Below are 17,089 nucleotides of genomic sequence, written 5' to 3'. Positions count from 1 at the left end.
TGCGGCTAGTGGGGACTGTGCCAGCAGTGGTGTGGGAGCTGCGCTAGTGGGGACTGTGCCAGCTGTGGTGTGGGAGCTGTGGCTAGTGGGGACTGTGCCAGCTGTGGTGTGGGAGCTGCGGCTAGTGGGGACTGTGCCAGCAGCAGTGTGGGAGGTGCGCCTAGTGGGGACTGAGCCAGCAGCAGTGTGGGAGGTGTGGCTAGTGGGGACTGTGCCAGCTGTGGTGTGGGAGGTGCGCCTAGTGGGGACTGTGCCACCAGCAGTGTGGGAGCTGCGGCTAGTGGGGACTGTGCCAGCTGTGGTGTGGGAGCTGTGGCTAGTGGGGACTGTGCCAGCTGTGGTGTGGGAGCTGCGGCGAGTGGGGACTGTGCCAGCAGCAGTGTGGGAGCTGCGGCTAGTGGGGACTGTGCCAGCAGTGGTGTGGGAGGTGCGGCTAGTGGGGACTGTGCCAGCTGTGGTGTGGGAGGTGCGCCTAGTGGGGACTGTGCCAGCAGCAGTGTGGGAGGTGCGGCTAGTGGGGACTGTGCCAGCTGTGGTGTGGGAGGTGCGGCTAGTGGGGACTGTGCCAGCTGTGGTGTGGGAGCTGCGGCTAGTGGGGACTGTGCCAGCTGTGGTGTGGGAGGTGCAGCTAGTGGGGACTGTGCCAGCTGTGGTGTGGGAGGTGCGGCTAGTGGGGACTGTGCCAGCTGTGGTGTGGGAGCTGTGGCTAGTGGGGACTGTGCCAGCTGTGGTGTGGGAGCTGCGGCGAGTGGGGACTGTGCCAGCAGCAGTGTGGGAGCTGCGGCTAGTGGGGACTGTGCCAGCAGTGGTGTGGGAGGTGCGGCTAGTGGGGACTGTGCCAGCTGTGGTGTGGGAGGTGCGCCTAGTGGGGACTGTGCCAGCAGCAGTGTGGGAGCTGCGGCTAGTGGGGACTGTGCCAGCAGTGGTGTGGGTGGTGCGGCTAGTGGGGACTGTGCCAGCAGTGGTGTGGCAGGTGCGGCTAGTGGGGACTGTGCCAGCTGTGGTGTGGGAGGTGCGCCTAGTGGGGACTGTGCCAGCAGCAGTGTGGGAGCTGCGGCTAGTGGGGACTGTGCCAGCAGTGGTGTGGGAGGTGCGGCTAGTGGGGATTGTGCCAGCTGTGGTGTGGGAGGTGCGGCTAGTGGGGACTGTGCCAGCTGTGGTGTGGGAGGTGCGGCTAGTGGGGACTGTGCCAGCTGTGGTGTGGGAGGTGCGGCTAGTGGGGACTGTGCCAGCTGTGGTGTGGGAGCTGCGGCTAGTGGGGACTGTGCCAGCAGTGGTGTGGGAGGTGCGGTTAGTGGGGACTGTGCCTGCTGTGGTGTGGGAGGTGCGGCTAGTGGGGACTGTGCCTGCTGTGGTGTGGGAGATGCGCCTAGTAGGGACTGTGCCAGCAGCAGTGTGGGAGGTGCGGCAAGTGGGGACTGTGCCAGCTGTGGTGTGGGAGGTGCGCCGAGTAGGGACTGTGCCAGCAGCAGTGTGGGAGGTGCGGCTAGTGGGGACTGTGCCAGCTGTGGTGTGGGAGGTGCGCCTAGTAGGGACTGTGCCAGCAGCAGTGTGGGAGGTGCGGCTAGTGGGGACTGTGCCAGCTGTGGTGTGGGAGGTGCGCCTAGTAGGGACTGTGCCAGCTGTGGTGTGGGAGGTGCGGCTAGTGGGGACTGTGCCAGCTGTGGTGTGGGAGGTGCGGCTAGTGGGGACTGTGCCAGCTGTGGTGTGGGAGGTGCGGCTAGTGGGGACTGTGCCAGCAGTGGTGTGGGAGGTGCGGCTAGTGGGGACTGTGCCAGCTGTGGTGTGGGAGCTGCGGCTAGTGGGGACAGTGCCAGCTGTGGTGTGGGAGGTGCGGCTAGTGGGGACTGTGCCAGCTGTGGTGTGGGAGCTGCGGCTAGTGTGGACTGTGCCAGCAGTGGTGTGGGAGCTGCGGCTAGTGGGGACTGTGCCAGCTGTGGTGTGCGATGTGCGGCTAGTGGGGACTGTGCCAGCTGTGGTGTGGGAGCTGCGGCTAGTGGGGACTGTGCCAGCTGTGGTGTGGGAGCTGCGGCTAGTGGGGACTGTGCCAGCTGTGGTGTGGGAGCTGCGGCTAGTGGGGACTGTGCCAGCAGCAGTGTGGGAGGTGCGGCTAGTGGGGACTGTGCCAGCTGTGGTGTGGGAGCTGTGGCTAGTGGGGACTGTGCCAGCAGTGGTGTGGGAGCTGTGGCTAGTGGGGACTGTGCCAGCAGTGGTGTGGGAGCTGTGGCTAGTGGGGACTGTGCCAGCTGTGGTGTGGGAGCTGTGGCTAGTGGGGACTGTGCCAGCAGTGGTGTGGGAGCTGTGGCTAGTGGGGACTGTGCCAGCTGTGGTGTGGGAGCTGTGGCTAGTGGGGACTGTGCCAGCTGTGGTGTGGGAGCTGTGGCTAGTGGGGACTGTGCCAGCAGTGGTGTGGGAGCTGTGGCTAGTGGGGACTGTGCCAGCTGTGGTGTGGGAGCTGTGGCTAGTGGGGACTGTGCCAGCAGTGGTGTGGGAGCTGCGGCTAGTGGGGACTGTGCCAGCAGTGGTGTGGGAGCTGCGGCTAGTGGGGACTGTGCCAGCTGTGGTGTGGGAGGTGCGGCTAGTGGGGACTGTGCCAGCAGTGGTGTGGGATGTGCGGCTCGTGGGGACTGTGCCAGCTGTGGTGTGGGAGCTGTGGCTAGTGGGAACTGTGCCAGCAGCAGTGTGGGATGTGCGGCTAGTGGGGACTGTGCCAGCTGTGGTGTGGGATCTGCGGCTAGTGGGGACTGTGCCAGCAGTGGTGTGGGAGCTGCGGCTAGTGGGGACTGTGCCAGCAGTGGTGTGGGATGTGCGGCTAGTGGGGACTGTGCCAGCAGTGGTGTGGGAGCTGCGGCTAGTGGGGACTGTGCCAGCTGTGGTGTGGGAGCTGCGGCTAGTGGGGACTGTGCCAGCTGTGGTGTGGGATGTGCGGCTAGTGGGGACTGTGCCAGCAGTGGTGTGGGAGCTGCGGCTAGTGGGGACTGTGCCAGCAGTGGTGTGGGAGCTGCGGCTAGTGGGGACTGTGCCATCAGCGGTGTGGGAGGTGGGGAGAGTAAGCGTTGCCATTCTCACACACCAAAGGGTCGAAGCGACAAATGTGCATGGGGTCTTTGAGGAGCCCAGTGCCATGAAATGGCAGGATGCAGGATCGGTACGTGAACAAAGTGATGTTACAATGAGTATTATAATGGTGACCTATCTCAACTAGTGAACAGGTATGCCCATACTTACTAGGGGCCTCTCGTTTCTTAGTTTCCTCACCCTCCGCGCTACATCTAGGTGTCTCCCCAGGATCCACAGCTGAGGTTGAGGCAGCCTGCTGACTTCTATGATGATGGCGGGTGTCCCCTGATGAGTCTGCGTTTACTTTGGGACTGCACGGGTGTTGCAGTGCTGCCCTCCTTGCTGTGCAGAGATGGAGGTGTGTCGCCCCCAGGGTCTGCTGGGTGGAAGGCCCCAGACTGCGCTCCTGACCATTCCTCTTTGTTTTGGGTGCCCATGGCCGCTGGCTCCTCCATGGGATAGAGGAGTAGCTGGAGTCAGATCCAGAAGCCCCGCCATCCTCTGTCACTGACACTCGTGTATTCCCACGAGTGCCTGCACCATGCAGTTGATGTCCTGCACCATGGAACTCATGCCCTCAGCCATAGAGCTCATGGGCTGAACAAGATAGAGGACATCCCCGACCATAGAGTGCACATCTTGCGCCAAGGTCTCCACTGCGGACACCACCCTCACAGTGTTGGTTTCAGTGCATAGGAGTGACAGCACCATCTCCTCAGATAGAAGGTGATGGGACTCCACTGGTCAACCTTGCAGTCTGAGGAGGGATGTTATCATCCCTTACTGATGCTCCCAACTCTGCCGTTGCAGTTCCAGCACCTCTGGGATGACCAGACCCAGAAGCACTTTATTGGCCTGGAGCTCAGCTGAATCCGGAGCTCTGGCAGCCTCAGCGTGCCAGTTCCCTGGGATGTTCCTTCCTCCGCTTACTGTAGATCTTCAGTTATGAGGTACTCACCAGTGAATGACCCAGAAATCTGCCTACTAGTTAATCCCACCGAGATGTGAGTATCTGCACTGGCGGAAGGTGTGGGTGCCAGCTCTGACACCTCCACGATGCTTGTCTCCGAACTGTCTCCCTCAGAGATGCTCGGGTCTGTGGTGTGAGGGTGGACCAGGCTGGTCGGGGATTGACCTGAAAGGGAAGCACGATAACATTAGTGTGCCACGGGGATAAATGATGGGAGAAAGCTAACTCACATGAGGCTGTGGGAAGTGTTGGGGATCCATGAGGTGGCTGGATGTGCGATCACTATAGAGTTGTGGAGAGGTGCAGCGTTGTATACTAGGAGGCAGCCTAACTCTGGCTGCACAAAGAAGGTCATCTTCTTCCGGCAGTGTTGCCTCATCTCTGAATTATTACCTGAATCACATGCAAATTGGCGTAGGGTAAACATGATTAGTGAGTTAAATGCGTAGCTCAGTGATTGGTATGGGCTTTGATTCATGGGACCAGTACAGGGGAAAGTAGGAGCTGTACAGTTGGGACAGTCCTCACTTGAACCATGCTGGGGCCCGTGTTCTGGCAGGTTGAATAACTAGGGCAGTGGAAACGGTTTTAAACTGAAGAGTGGGGAGAAGAAATCAAGCGGAGAAGGATGTGTTCAATTAAAGAGAGAAGACAGGGCAGCACAGCGGCAAAGTGGTTGATGCGACCATCAATTCACTCAAAGACACGTGGAGAAGTAAACCGTGGTTTTAATCAGCTTAAAACTGTGCCTGCCTGTGACCGGTACAACACTGAAGGCGGCCCCGCAGGTCAGCTGCTCTTATACTTCCTGTAAAGGGGTGGAGCTATGGGCGGACCGGTGCGGCGGGTGGGAGGGAGCGCGGGAACCATATCGGGGTGAACATGGGAGGTTGGTCGGGACATAGTGTGGGGGATGCAGTAGTGTTAGTGGTGGTGGAGCCTGCGGAGCGCCAGGTCCCGGTGGGAGATGGTATCTTGCCGGCCATCGGGGTGTTCGACGTACGCATAGTGTGTGTTGGAGTGCAGATGCTGGACCCTGTCTACCAGGGGGTCGGTCTTATGGCTCCGACGTGTTTTTGGAGGAGGACTGGACCCGGTGTCATCAGCCAGGGCAGAAGCGAGGCCCCTGTGTTAGCTCCCCGAGGGAAAACAAACAAGCGGTCATGAGGAGTTTGGTTTGTGGCCGTGCAAAGGCCGTGCACCTAATAGCGTGGAGCGTATCGGGAAGGACCTCCTACCAGTGAGAAACTGGGAGATTCCTGGACCATAGGGTCAGTAGGATGGTCTTCCAGACCGTCACGTTCTCCCTCTCCACCTGCCCGTTTCCCCTGGGGTTATAACTGGTAGTCCTGCTCGAGGCGATGCCCTTACTGAGCAGGTACTGACGCAGTTCGTCGCTCATGAACGACGAGCCCCTGTCACTGTGGACATAACTGGGGAAACCAAACAGGGTGAAGACACTATGCAGGGCTTTAATGACAGTGGGGGTGGTCATATCGGGGCAGGGGATGGCAAAGGGGAAGCGGGAGAACTCATCTATGATGTTAAGGAAGAACGTGTTGCGGTTATTGGAGGGGAGGGGCCCTTTGAAATCGATACTGAGGTGTTCAAAGGGCCGGGATGTCTTTACCAGGTGGGCCTTATCTGGTCGATAGAAGTGCGGTTTACACTCCGCACAGATTTGGCAGTCTCTGATTATAGCTCTGACCTCCTCGGTGGAGTAGGGCAGGTTGCAGGCCTTGATGTAATGGGCGTGCTGGGTCACCCCCGGGTGGCAGAGGTCATTGTGAAAAGCCTGTAGTCAGTCATCTTGCACGCTGGCGCATGTGCCACAGGACAGGGCATCTGGGGGCTCGTTGAGCTTCCCAGGACGAAAGGTTGGTGGAATTGCGGATAGCGATGAGGACTGTCGGAGGATACAGCAGGATTTAGATTGTTTGGAGACTTGGGCGGAGAGATGGCAGATGGAGTTTAATCCGGACAAATGTGAGGTAATGCATTTTGGAAGGTCTAATGCAGGTAGGGAATATACAGTGAATGGTAGAACCCTCAAGAGTATTGAAAGTCAAAGAGATCTAGGAGTACAGGTCCACAGGTCACTGAAAGGGGCAACACAGGTGGAGAAGGTAGTCCGGGGCATTGAGTATAAGAATTGGCAAGTCATGTTGCAGCTGTATAGAACCTTAGTTAGGCCACACTTGGAGTATAGTGTTCAATTCTGGTCGCCACACTACCAGAAGGATGTGGAGGCTTTAGAGAGGGTGCAGAAGAGATTTACCAGAATGTTGCCTGGTATGGAGGGCATTAGCTATGAGGAGCGGTTGAATAAACTCGGTTTGTTCTCACTGGAACGAAGGAGGTTGAGGGGAGACCTGATAGAGGTATACAAAATTATGAGGGGCATAGACAGAGTGGATAGTCAGAGGCTTTTCCCCAGGGTAGAGGGGTCAATTACTAGGGGGCATAGGTTTAAGGTGAGAGGGGCAAGGTTTAGAGTAGATGTACGAGGCAAGTTTTTTACGCAGAGGGTAGTGGGTGCCTGGAACTCGCTACCGGAGGAGGTGGTGGAAGCAGGGACGATTGTGACATTTAAGGGGCATCTTGAGAAATACATGAATAGGATGGGAATAGAGGGATACGGACCCAGGAAGTGTAGAAGATTGTAGTTTAGTCGGGCAGCATGGTCGGCACGGGCTTGGAGGGCCGAAGGGCCTGTTCCTGTGCTGTACATTTCTTTGTTATTTGTTCTTTGTTCTTTGATATACTATATCGTAGTTATAGGTGGAGAGTTCGATCCTCCACCTCAAGATCTTATCATTCTTTATCTTGCCCCGTTGCGTATTGTCAAACGTGAAGGCAACCGATCGTTGGTCGGTGACGAGGGTAAACCTCCTACCAGCGAGGTAGTGCCTCCAGTGCCGCACGGGTTCCACGATGGCGTGGGCTTCTTTTTCGACCGAGGAGTGTCGAATTTCAGAGGTAGTGAGGGTGCGTGAAAAGAACGCTACCGGTCTGCCTGCTTGGTTGAGGGTGGCGGCGAGAGCAACCTCTGAGGCGTCGCTCTCCACCTGGAAGGGGACGGACTCGTCCACCGCGCGCATCGTGGCTTTGGCGGTGTCCACCTTGATGCAGTTGAAGGCCTGGCGGGCCTGTGCTGCCAGTGGAAAAATGGTGGCCTTAATTAGTGGGCGGGCTTTGTCCGCATACTGGGGGACCCACTGGGCGTAATAGGAGAAAAATCCAAGGCACCTCTTCAGGGCCTTGGGACAGTGAGGGAGAGGGAGTTGTAGGAGGGGGCGCATACGGTCAGGGTCGGGCCATAGGACCCCGTTTTCCACGACGTAGCCGAGGATGTCTAGCCTGGTTGTGCGAAAAACGCATTTCTCCTTGTTGTAGGTGAGGTTGAGTTTCTGTGCGGTTTGGAGAAATCGGTGGAGGTTGGCGTAGTGGTCCTGCTGATCATGGCCACATATGGTGACATTGCCCAAGTACAGAAACGTGGCCCGCAGCCCATACTGGTCCACCATTCGGTCCATCGCTCGTTGGAACACCGAAACCCCGTTCGTGACGCCAAAGGGGACCCGGAGGAAATGGAAAAGGCGGCCGTCTGCCTCAAACGCCGTGTCGTGGCGGTCCTCCGGGCGGATTGTGAGCTGGTGGTATGCAGACTTCTGATCCACCGTGGAGAACACGCGGTAGTGCGCGATCTGATTTACCATGTCTGCAATGCGGGGAAATGGGTACACATCGAGTTGCGTAAACCGGTTAATGGTCTGGCTGTAATCAACCACCATCCGAAACTTATTCCCGGCCTTGATGACCACCACCTGAGCTCTCCAGGGGCTATTGCTGGCCTCTATGACCCCCTCCCGCAAGAGACGCTGGACCTCGGACCTAATGAACGTCCTGTCCTGCATGCTATACCGCCTGCTTCTGGTGGCTACTGGCTTGCAATCGGCGGTGAGGTTTGCAAAGAGTGGGGGGGGGGTCGATTTCTAGGGTCGCAAGGCTGCATATGGTGAGCGGGGGCAGGCGCCCCCCGAACTTAAGAGTTAGGCTCCTGAGTTTGCACTGGAAGTCGAGTCCCAAAAGGAGAGGAGCGCAGAGGTCTGGGAGCACATATAGTTGAAAATTAGCGCACTCAGCGCCCTGTATCGCTAGGGTTGCAGTAGTGCACCCTTGGATTTTCACCGAGTGCGACCCAGAGGCGAGGGAGTCACTGTCCCTATGGAGTTTGCACATTCTCCCCGTGTTTGCGTGGGTTTCGCCCCACAACCCAAAGATGTGCTGGGTTAGGTGAATTGGCCACGCTAAATTGCCCCTTAATTGGAAAACATGAATTGGGTTCTCTAAAGTTATTTAAAAAAGTAAAGAGAGAAGAGAAGGCAAGGTAGCAGTAAGTGAATGTAGCAATATTAGAAGCCAGGGCAAGCTAGAAGGGGCAGAGTGTACAAACTTAAAAGTGTGTCAGTAGATAAACTGGAGATTGCAAAAATGATAAAAAGACAGAGCTAAAGGTATCAGAATGCAGATGGCATTCATAACAAAACCGATCAACTGACAGTTCAAATAGAAGTATGTCATTATCGAGACGTGGCTGCAGGATGGGACCTTAATATTCAAGGGTACATGACATTTTGGAAGGGCAGGAAGTGAGGGATAGCTTCTTAAGATTGTATATTATTTGAAGTTTCAGGTAAGAGGTGCTGCTGTTAAATCTGTCCTTCTACATGCATTGCTGCCTGCAGGCTCTGTCTAGCTACATTGGATAAGGAAATGGCAGGCAAGTTACAGTCTCTGATTCGATGGGGTCTCTTCATATTATTTGCAGAGCAGATTAGCAGCAGCACTACTTCCTCATCTACACTAAACGTCTCCATGGTGTGGACAGTGCTTGGCCACCTTTTTATGCTACATTTCCTCCACTGAGGCCTCAATGAGCCCGCTCCACCTTCCTGATTTCTAGAAATCCCTTTCTCCTTAAACACTCCTTCCCAAATGAAGTAGGGCTTTAAACCTCTGGAGCAGCACCAGCTATCCTGCTCCGTAACCTGCAATTCCACTGGCAGGTCTTACTGATTCCAGAAGCTCATTAACCATTGAAGATTTCTTTGTGTGGTGCCCCCTTCCTGATTGTCTACAAAGCCCACAAACTGAGATCCTAACAGGACTGGGTAGAAGTGGCCATGGAAGATATTGGCCCCTCTAAGTATCGCATTACTTCCTCATTCCTCTTCAGTTCACCAAACATTTCCAAAATGAGGATTAAAGGTCACCTAATTATTTTCTGTAGTTTTTTCTTTTAAGATACAGATGGTGAAACCACCGATTTTAAATAAAATGGCAAATATTACTCCAGCAATCCTGCTGTGAAGATGTTGCAATTAACTGGAAATTAAGATACAAAAGCAAATGTCAGCAAAAATCTTTTGACAAAAAAGTATTTGACTTTGATAAGATCTCGCTTTTCATTATGAATTACAGAGTAGATATTTGATTTCCAGCTGCAGACATGGGCCTATTTATCACTTGAAGGGGAAATTTTGTTAACTTTCAAACATTCATCTCACTGATGCATAAAATAAAATTGTAAAACAAGACATTGGTTCAACGTGTCATCGAATAGGTGGCATCCCTGACAGTGCAACATTGCCTCATCGCTATCTCTTTAAAACTCCACTCTGATCATACTGTGCGTGGAGTGGAATGGAATGGTTCAGTCATAGATTTATAATAGATCATAGATTTATAAATTACAATTACTGGACAGCTTTCAGGAGCAGTTTGGGCCATTTAGCATCATTTAAGGTGCTAAAGAGGTAAGTTTTTCTTTTTTTCAATTCTCTTTGTTTGAAAATTATTTTGATCCATCACCTACCTCAAATAACTGAGGTGGCAACAGAACCATGTTTCCTTTAAGCTGTGCCGCCGCGTAGCAGCCTGAAGATACAGACCGTGATGAACACCACAGATGTAAAAATAATTTATAGGGATAGCGCATTCAAAGTACCTACTGTACGCGACAACTAAGTTTTAAAGGGAGCATTGCATCAGGCACCTGGCTCGGGCATTGGCCACCAAATACCAAACGCCCCACTCCCCAGAAAACCCCACAAGGGAAAATACCTGGTTGGATGCGGGAAATAAAAAGTGTAATGTGTGGAATGCAATCCTGACTCATTGTGCACACGTCCACAGACACCTTTACGTTGGTGCAGCCTCAGGATGGGCCACCATGAAGTGGGCTACCTAATGAGCTTATTTTAATTGGGCTCCCACCAAGCAATTGGAAGCCCAATTTAAAGTTACTTGTTGCTGCATTCGTTTCCCACTTTCTGATGCCAATATAGACCCCAGCCTCAATCACATGCCTCTACCCGCCACAAAGCTCCCAATGCCGAGGACCATTCCCCACTCTCCAGCTGCTGCTTCCTGCCACTGCTGTACTGCCCGCCCCCCAGCACCACCACCACCCCCTCCTCCCCCCACTTACTCGTCGTCTGTTCAGTTAGCTGGCTACCAGATGGAAAATGGAGCTATAATGGCAATGAGGTCCTGTCAGGAAAATCGACAGAGCCTCCATGTTCCCCATCCCTACCCTACGCTTGAACTGTTTTCCTCTCACGCATAACCTTCCCCTCTATCATTGTAACCGGACACCATTATAACATTGTAAAAGTTTGCCGGAGTGATTTTTAATTTTAATGTACAACTGTTCATTTACCCCCAGAGGACACGTCTTTAAGATTCATCATTTGATCCTGGAAAGACTTTGTTGAATAATGAGTGATATCACCACAATTAATGGATTAGCCATGCATAAGTGGTAAGTCCCAAGGAACTCAATTTGATGATTAAATCTTAAGTACACATATTTTAGCAGGTCAGCTTCAGTTAGTATTGCCACTGTATGCTTTATTCTGTGCACTGTTCCTTTCCTGGCATGAATTCAGATCGAAAGATGAAAAACTATTGTAAAATCTCCAATACAGCAATTAACTTGGCTAATAATGCTTCAACAGAGACAGCAGAAGTCAAACTCACTGAATCCATATCTGCTACCCTTAATCACAGTGATACATTTTAACTACGGAAATTATTCTGTTACTTTAGGGAAATCTGTTCCAATGATCAAGAGTGAGGATTTGCAGTGTTCCTGGCACTGATAAACCAGGAAAAGTACTTGTTTTCACTTCAATTCCAAGGTTGTTAAAATGACTTGCTTGGTAGCTGAATTCTGCCCTCTAGCCTATAGCATAAAGGGCTGATTTTCCTGGCACAGATGTTGGGCTGGATTCTCCGATTTGGAAACTATGCCCACCGATTCCCCGTTTTGCTGCAATACGGCTCCAGCTGCCGATACGGCCTGAAGAATTGCTGGGTCTGTTGCCCGAATTTTCGGTCGTAAAACGCCACCGTTCCCACGCCGGCGTCAGGACATAGCCGGAAAATCGGAGAATTCAGTATTTTTTTAAAAGACATTGATGGAAAGAAACGTGCCGGCACGATTTCACTTGTTGAAATGTTTACAGCAACAAACTAAAATCAACATAATTCAGCCATTAACAGGTAATCGATATTTCACTTTAGACAGGTGATGCAACAAAGGGAAGCCTCACTTAGTTACAAGCATTCAACATTACTTTCTTCACAAATGTTGCACCACATGTAATCAGTCTTTCCAACTTGGCCTCTGTTATTCAGGATCTCTCACCTCCCATTCAATCGCTTTGGCCCTTGATCGACATTCATCAGCAGTAGTGAACTATTTAAAATCCCCAGGCAGAGTCAACATCGACAAGGCACACATCAATGAACCCCCTCTCACACACTGTTCACAATAGTTCACAATAGTCCCGAGCATTCCTTTTTATCAGGCACACCCAGTTATGTCTGATTCTCTGATACAAATGCTCAACATGGTTTCTTTTAATTTTTTCACGAGATATGACATTGCGGCTATGCCAGCAGTTTTTGCCCAGTCCTAATTGCTCTCCAAAGGTGGTGGTTAGCTGCCTGCTTGAATCACTGCAAAATAATCTGGAGTTGCCTTTTCCTTACTGCCAGAGACCTAGTCCATGTGTAGAGTTCAACTTGCACATTCTGAACGGCTCACTTCAACGCAGGCGGAACTCAACATCACTGCAATTAGCTTTTTGCTTCAACTTTTACCCCATAACATTTCTTGGAATCAGTCATAACCAGGAAACCAATTGCCCCTTACAGAATTCTCCGGTTCCCTTTTGACATTGCACAAAAAGAAAGCACATTGTTCGTCAGACTTATTGGGTGGGATTCTCCGTTGCCCAACGCTGATATCGTAATTGGTGATTGGGCGGAGAATCCATTCCAACACCTAAATTGGTGCGGTGCTGGTTTGACGCCGGTTTTTGAGTATCCGCCTCCTCTGAAATGGTGTCATTGCGCCACACGGCTCACGCTGTTGCAACGGCGTTGGCGCGTCATCGGCAGGTCCACCTGCAATGCTCCTCCTACGATGAGCCGAGTTCCCGACCACGCGGTTGACGTGTGGTCTGCGCAGTTGGGAACCCAGCTGCTGGGAATGTGTCCAGCACTGCCACACTTGACCAGAATCCGTTCCACTGGCCGGGGAGGCTTCTGCGAGGGCTGGGGGATGGCTATGGGGTGGCCAGGGGGTGTCCTGTGGGGTCGGAGATGGCGGGATGGGTCCACGCACAGCTGGCTCCATGTTGTACAGCACAACTGCTGCAAGCCAGCGCCGTGCGCATACGCAGCCACTGACCCGGCCATTCTCCCGCTGCTTTCGGCACAGAAGCCGAGAGTTTCACCCAGCGCTGCTGCTAGCCCCTCACCGGTCCTGGCATCGGTGAGGATTCGGCGCCGATTTTGGTGTCGTAAAACCTCCATTTCAGCCCAGTATCTCCAAATATTGTAGTTGTTCAACATCATGCTTATGCACAGTACTTGAATGATACTGCTAATGAATTTCAAAGTTGCAAGACGAGCCAAGTTTAAAAAAGGTAAAAGTTTAAAAAAGCAGTTGAAACACAACAGAGTAAACCCCTTCCTCCATGAAGCTTTTCAAAATAATTGTGAGAAATGTTTGCCAGAACCCATTTAAACAATTGCATTGAATGCTGTAAATTAACATAAACCCTTTGAACAGAGATGAAGAAACTGAATGTGCGGCAACATGGAGTTAGAACAGTGAATAAAGCATGTAGAAAAATTGAAGATGAACTTGCAAGATCAAGATAGCAGAAATGTGAAATTGAATACCATTCATCACCTGATGAAGGAGCTGTGTTCCAAAAACAATAGTAATAGTACTGGGAGCTGTGTTCCAAAAACAATAGTAATAGTACTGGAAATTGAAGTCCCAGCTTGAGATTTTATTCAAAATAAACAATTCGGAATACAAGATATCACATGGCTGCCATTCTCAAGGACAGTAAATGTCAAATCGTTAACACTGCCAGTCCTTTTCTTCACGAGCGGCACTTTATTTTTTGCTTTCAGCCTTAGCTGCTCCTTCTTTGTTGTGTTTTTTGGCAAACCACGTGCTTCTCAGGAACATGGGATCAACTCCTTTCAGGGATTCAAATCGATACGACTTGGGCCTTTTGATCCCTGTCCTGTGCCACTTGTGGTTGATGTGATTCTTGGACTTGGCCATGACTCTTACCTGATCTCCTGAGGCCTCCTTCTCCACCACCAGCGGCTAACCGGAAAGGGGGTTACAGGATGATATAGACGGGATGGTCAAATGGGCAGAAAAGTGGCAGATGGAATTTAATCCTGAAAATTGTGAAATGTTACACTTTGGAAAGAGCAATTTGACAATGAAATATTCAATGAATGGCACCACACTGGGAAGTCCTAAGGAACAAAGGGATCTTGGCGTGTTTGTAAATAGATCTCTGTAGGCAGAAGTGCAGGTTAATAGGATGAAGAAAAGGCATATGGTACACTTGCCTTTATCAATTGTGGCACAGATTACAAAAGCAAGGAAGTCATGTTGGAGCTGTAGAGAACTTGGGTGACGCCACTCCTGGAGTACTGTGGGCAATTCTGGTCATCACATTTTAGGAGGGATGTGATTGCACTGGAGCAGGCGCAGAGGCGTTTCACCAGGAAGTTGCCTGGTGTGGAACATTTAAGTTGCGAAGAGAGGTTGGATCGGCTTGGCTTGTTTTTGCTGGAGCAGAGAAGACGGAGGGGCGATCTGATCAAGTTGAACAAGGTTATGAGGGGAATGGACAGGGTGGATAGGGAGTAGCTGTTCCCCATAGTTGAAGGGTCGGTTACGAGGGGACATACATTCAAGGTGAGGGACGGGATGTTCTGGGGGGAGTTGAGGAAAAACGTTTTTTACCCAGACGGTCTGGAATACACTGCCTGGGAAGGTGGTACAGACAGGTTGCCTCACATCCTTTAAAAAGTACCTGGATGGGTACTTGGCACGTCTTAACATTCGAGGCTCTGGGCCAAGTGCTGGCAAATGGGATTAGGATTGGCAGGCCAGGTGCCTTTCATGCAGCGGTGCAGACTCGATGGGCCGAAGGGCCTTTTCTGCCCTGTATATTTCTGTGAATTGTGTGAACATCTCACCAGGGATTACACCTTTGAAAACTCTGAGGGAGATGAGACAGGCAGAACCAACTCCTTTCTGAAATCATGTTGGCTGCCTCCTTCATAAAATAAATAATGGTTTATTGCTAATATTGTTAAATCCAATAGCTTATTAGTTGTTGATGCATTTGGTTGAAGGCAAAATTCACCACTGATAACGGGTGCTGTTTTCATTATTCTGAAGCTTAAACAATTTCCTTGTTATATTTTTATATTGTTCAACATTTCATCCAGATGCCTTAATATCCTGTCTGAAGCTTCATTCGCTGTATTATGTGCTTACCTCCTCTACCCTTTCAGATCATTCATTTATTTTGAAGACTACTCTGCTTTCTTGCACTTTTTATCTTTGCTTCCTGATTATTTTTGATGATCCTCGGCCATTTAATGGCAAAAAAAAATAGTGCTTCCTTTTTCACTCTGTAACCTATGTATAAACTTTCAATTCATAAAACTGCCGTCTGTTATTTCTCATCCAGCCCACTATTTTCGACATGTTGCTGTTTCCACAATACATTGTGCAATTTGTGATTTCTCACGACTGAGGCAGGAATTGTAATAGATTTCAAATTAACTTTGATTGGCTGACTTCATTTATTTCAAGCAAAAGAAGGAATGGTTGACTCAGCTGTGAACTATATTTCCAATCTGTCTAAAATGCCTTTATGTCCATCAATTGAAAAATATGCCCTCAGACGCACGTTGACTCCAATGTCAGTTTTCTGTCATTTGTGAGGTTCATTTTACTGCGTCTTAGGAGTAAAAGACAAATTATTTAGTTACATTGTAAGCAAATAAAAGGTACACATTTTTTGCACTATTGAATAGATTTTCTATGCCCTTGCAGATGGTGGCAAGATACCATGATTTGAAATGAAAAAAATGAAAATTGCTTATTGTTACAAGTAGGCTTCAAATGAAGTTACTGTGAAAAACCCCTAGATGCCACATTCCGGCGCCTGTTCGGGAAGGCTGGTACGGGATTTCTGTAAGAATACAAACAATGAGGCACTCACTGTGCGCAAGGTCTCAAATCCGCCCGATAATTAGTCTTTGACTACATCATTTTGAAGTTTCCAATGAATATTATATACATGCAATGCAAAAAATCTAAAAGAGTACTTCAATTGTTTTCTTAATTAAAAATGTTCTAATGAACCTGCTGCTAGCAATCGTGCTGCTCCACAAAACTGCTCATGCTTGAGTATGATTCCATAATAAATTTCTGTGGGCAAAGTATCGTGCGGGAAAATTAGCACAGCATCTGTTTAGAAATTAGAAGAATGTGCTTTAGTATCAGCATAACAGAAAACATTAATTTTGGATTTAGTTAAAGCTGAAGATTACTACGTAAGATTGAGATTAATCAGCAGTTTGAAAAGAAACATCAGGTTGATTGGCATTTGATTTGATGTTCATGCAGGTGAGATGGTAAGAATGGACTCACAAGCCCACATCGGGGCGAAATTCTCCCCCAACGGCGCGCTGTCCGCCGACTGGCGGCAAAAACGGTGCCAATCAGACGGGCATCGCGCCGGCCCAAAGGTGCGGAATGCTCCGCATCTTTGGGGGCCGAGCCCCAACATTGAGGGGCTAGGCCGACGCCGGAGGGATTTCCGCCCCGCCAGCTGGCGGAAATGGCGTTTGTTGCCCCGCCAGCTGGCGGAAATGGCGTTTGGTGCCCCGCCAGCTGGCGCGGAAATGTGGCGCATGCGCGGGAGCGTCAGCGGCCGCCGACAGTTTCCCGCGCATGCGCAGTGGGGAGAATCTCTTCCGCCTCCGCCATGGTGGAGACTTCGGCGGGGGCGGGGGCGGGATTCACGGCGGCCAACGGCCATTCTCCGACCCCGCGGAGGGTCTGAGAATGACGCCCCTGATGACTGATGATATTGGTTAAAGTATGTAGCTGCCAAACTATTGATTCCTTTATGCATAGAATCCTTAAGCAGTAACTCGCAGCTACAATTTTATGGTCACAATGGAGTAATAAATAATTGCTTCAAAAAAAAATCCATAGTCATCCTCACTGATGCTATGACTGTGGTTTCTGCTCCTGGTAAAGCGTGCTGTGCTACTTTGTTGATTTAAAATGCTGCTCGCATGAGTTAGTGCACTGCAAGTGGGCAGTGTACAGTTATTATCCCCGAGCACTGACCACACTAATCTCATCACATTACATAAACTGGATTTGCAGTCTTAAAAGTCTGTCTTTTCTAATGTACATCTCCATCCTCAAGGCATCCCTCGTGTCCCTCATTGACAGCTCTTTGGAATTTGCATGTCCTCTATGTAATGGGTTTTCTTCTGCCAGCTAAATGTTTTTGGTTTTGAAAGTAAATTAATCAGGAAATGGTGACCTGTCTTGCAGGCATAGTTGTACTCTATCATTAATTTTGGTGCAGTGTACAAACTTGTTTTTCTTGAATAACTGCATCTTATTTTGGT

The 17,089-nt window shown here is 50.8% G+C and overlaps 1 pseudogene; it reads right to left on the bottom strand.

Annotated features, from left to right (window-relative positions):
• Positions 1–13,514: 13,514 nt before the first annotated feature.
• On the bottom strand, positions 13,515–13,688 carry LOC140425743 (large ribosomal subunit protein eL29 pseudogene; annotated as a pseudogene).
• Positions 13,689–17,089: the final 3,401 nt, after the last annotated feature.

This window comes from Scyliorhinus torazame, chromosome 6 (genome assembly GCF_047496885.1).
Source record: "Scyliorhinus torazame isolate Kashiwa2021f chromosome 6, sScyTor2.1, whole genome shotgun sequence".
NCBI classification, from domain to species: domain Eukaryota; kingdom Metazoa; phylum Chordata; class Chondrichthyes; order Carcharhiniformes; family Scyliorhinidae; genus Scyliorhinus; species Scyliorhinus torazame.
The sequence above is the reverse complement of the archived record's forward strand: the minus strand, read 5'-3'. Positions and strand labels throughout refer to the sequence as shown.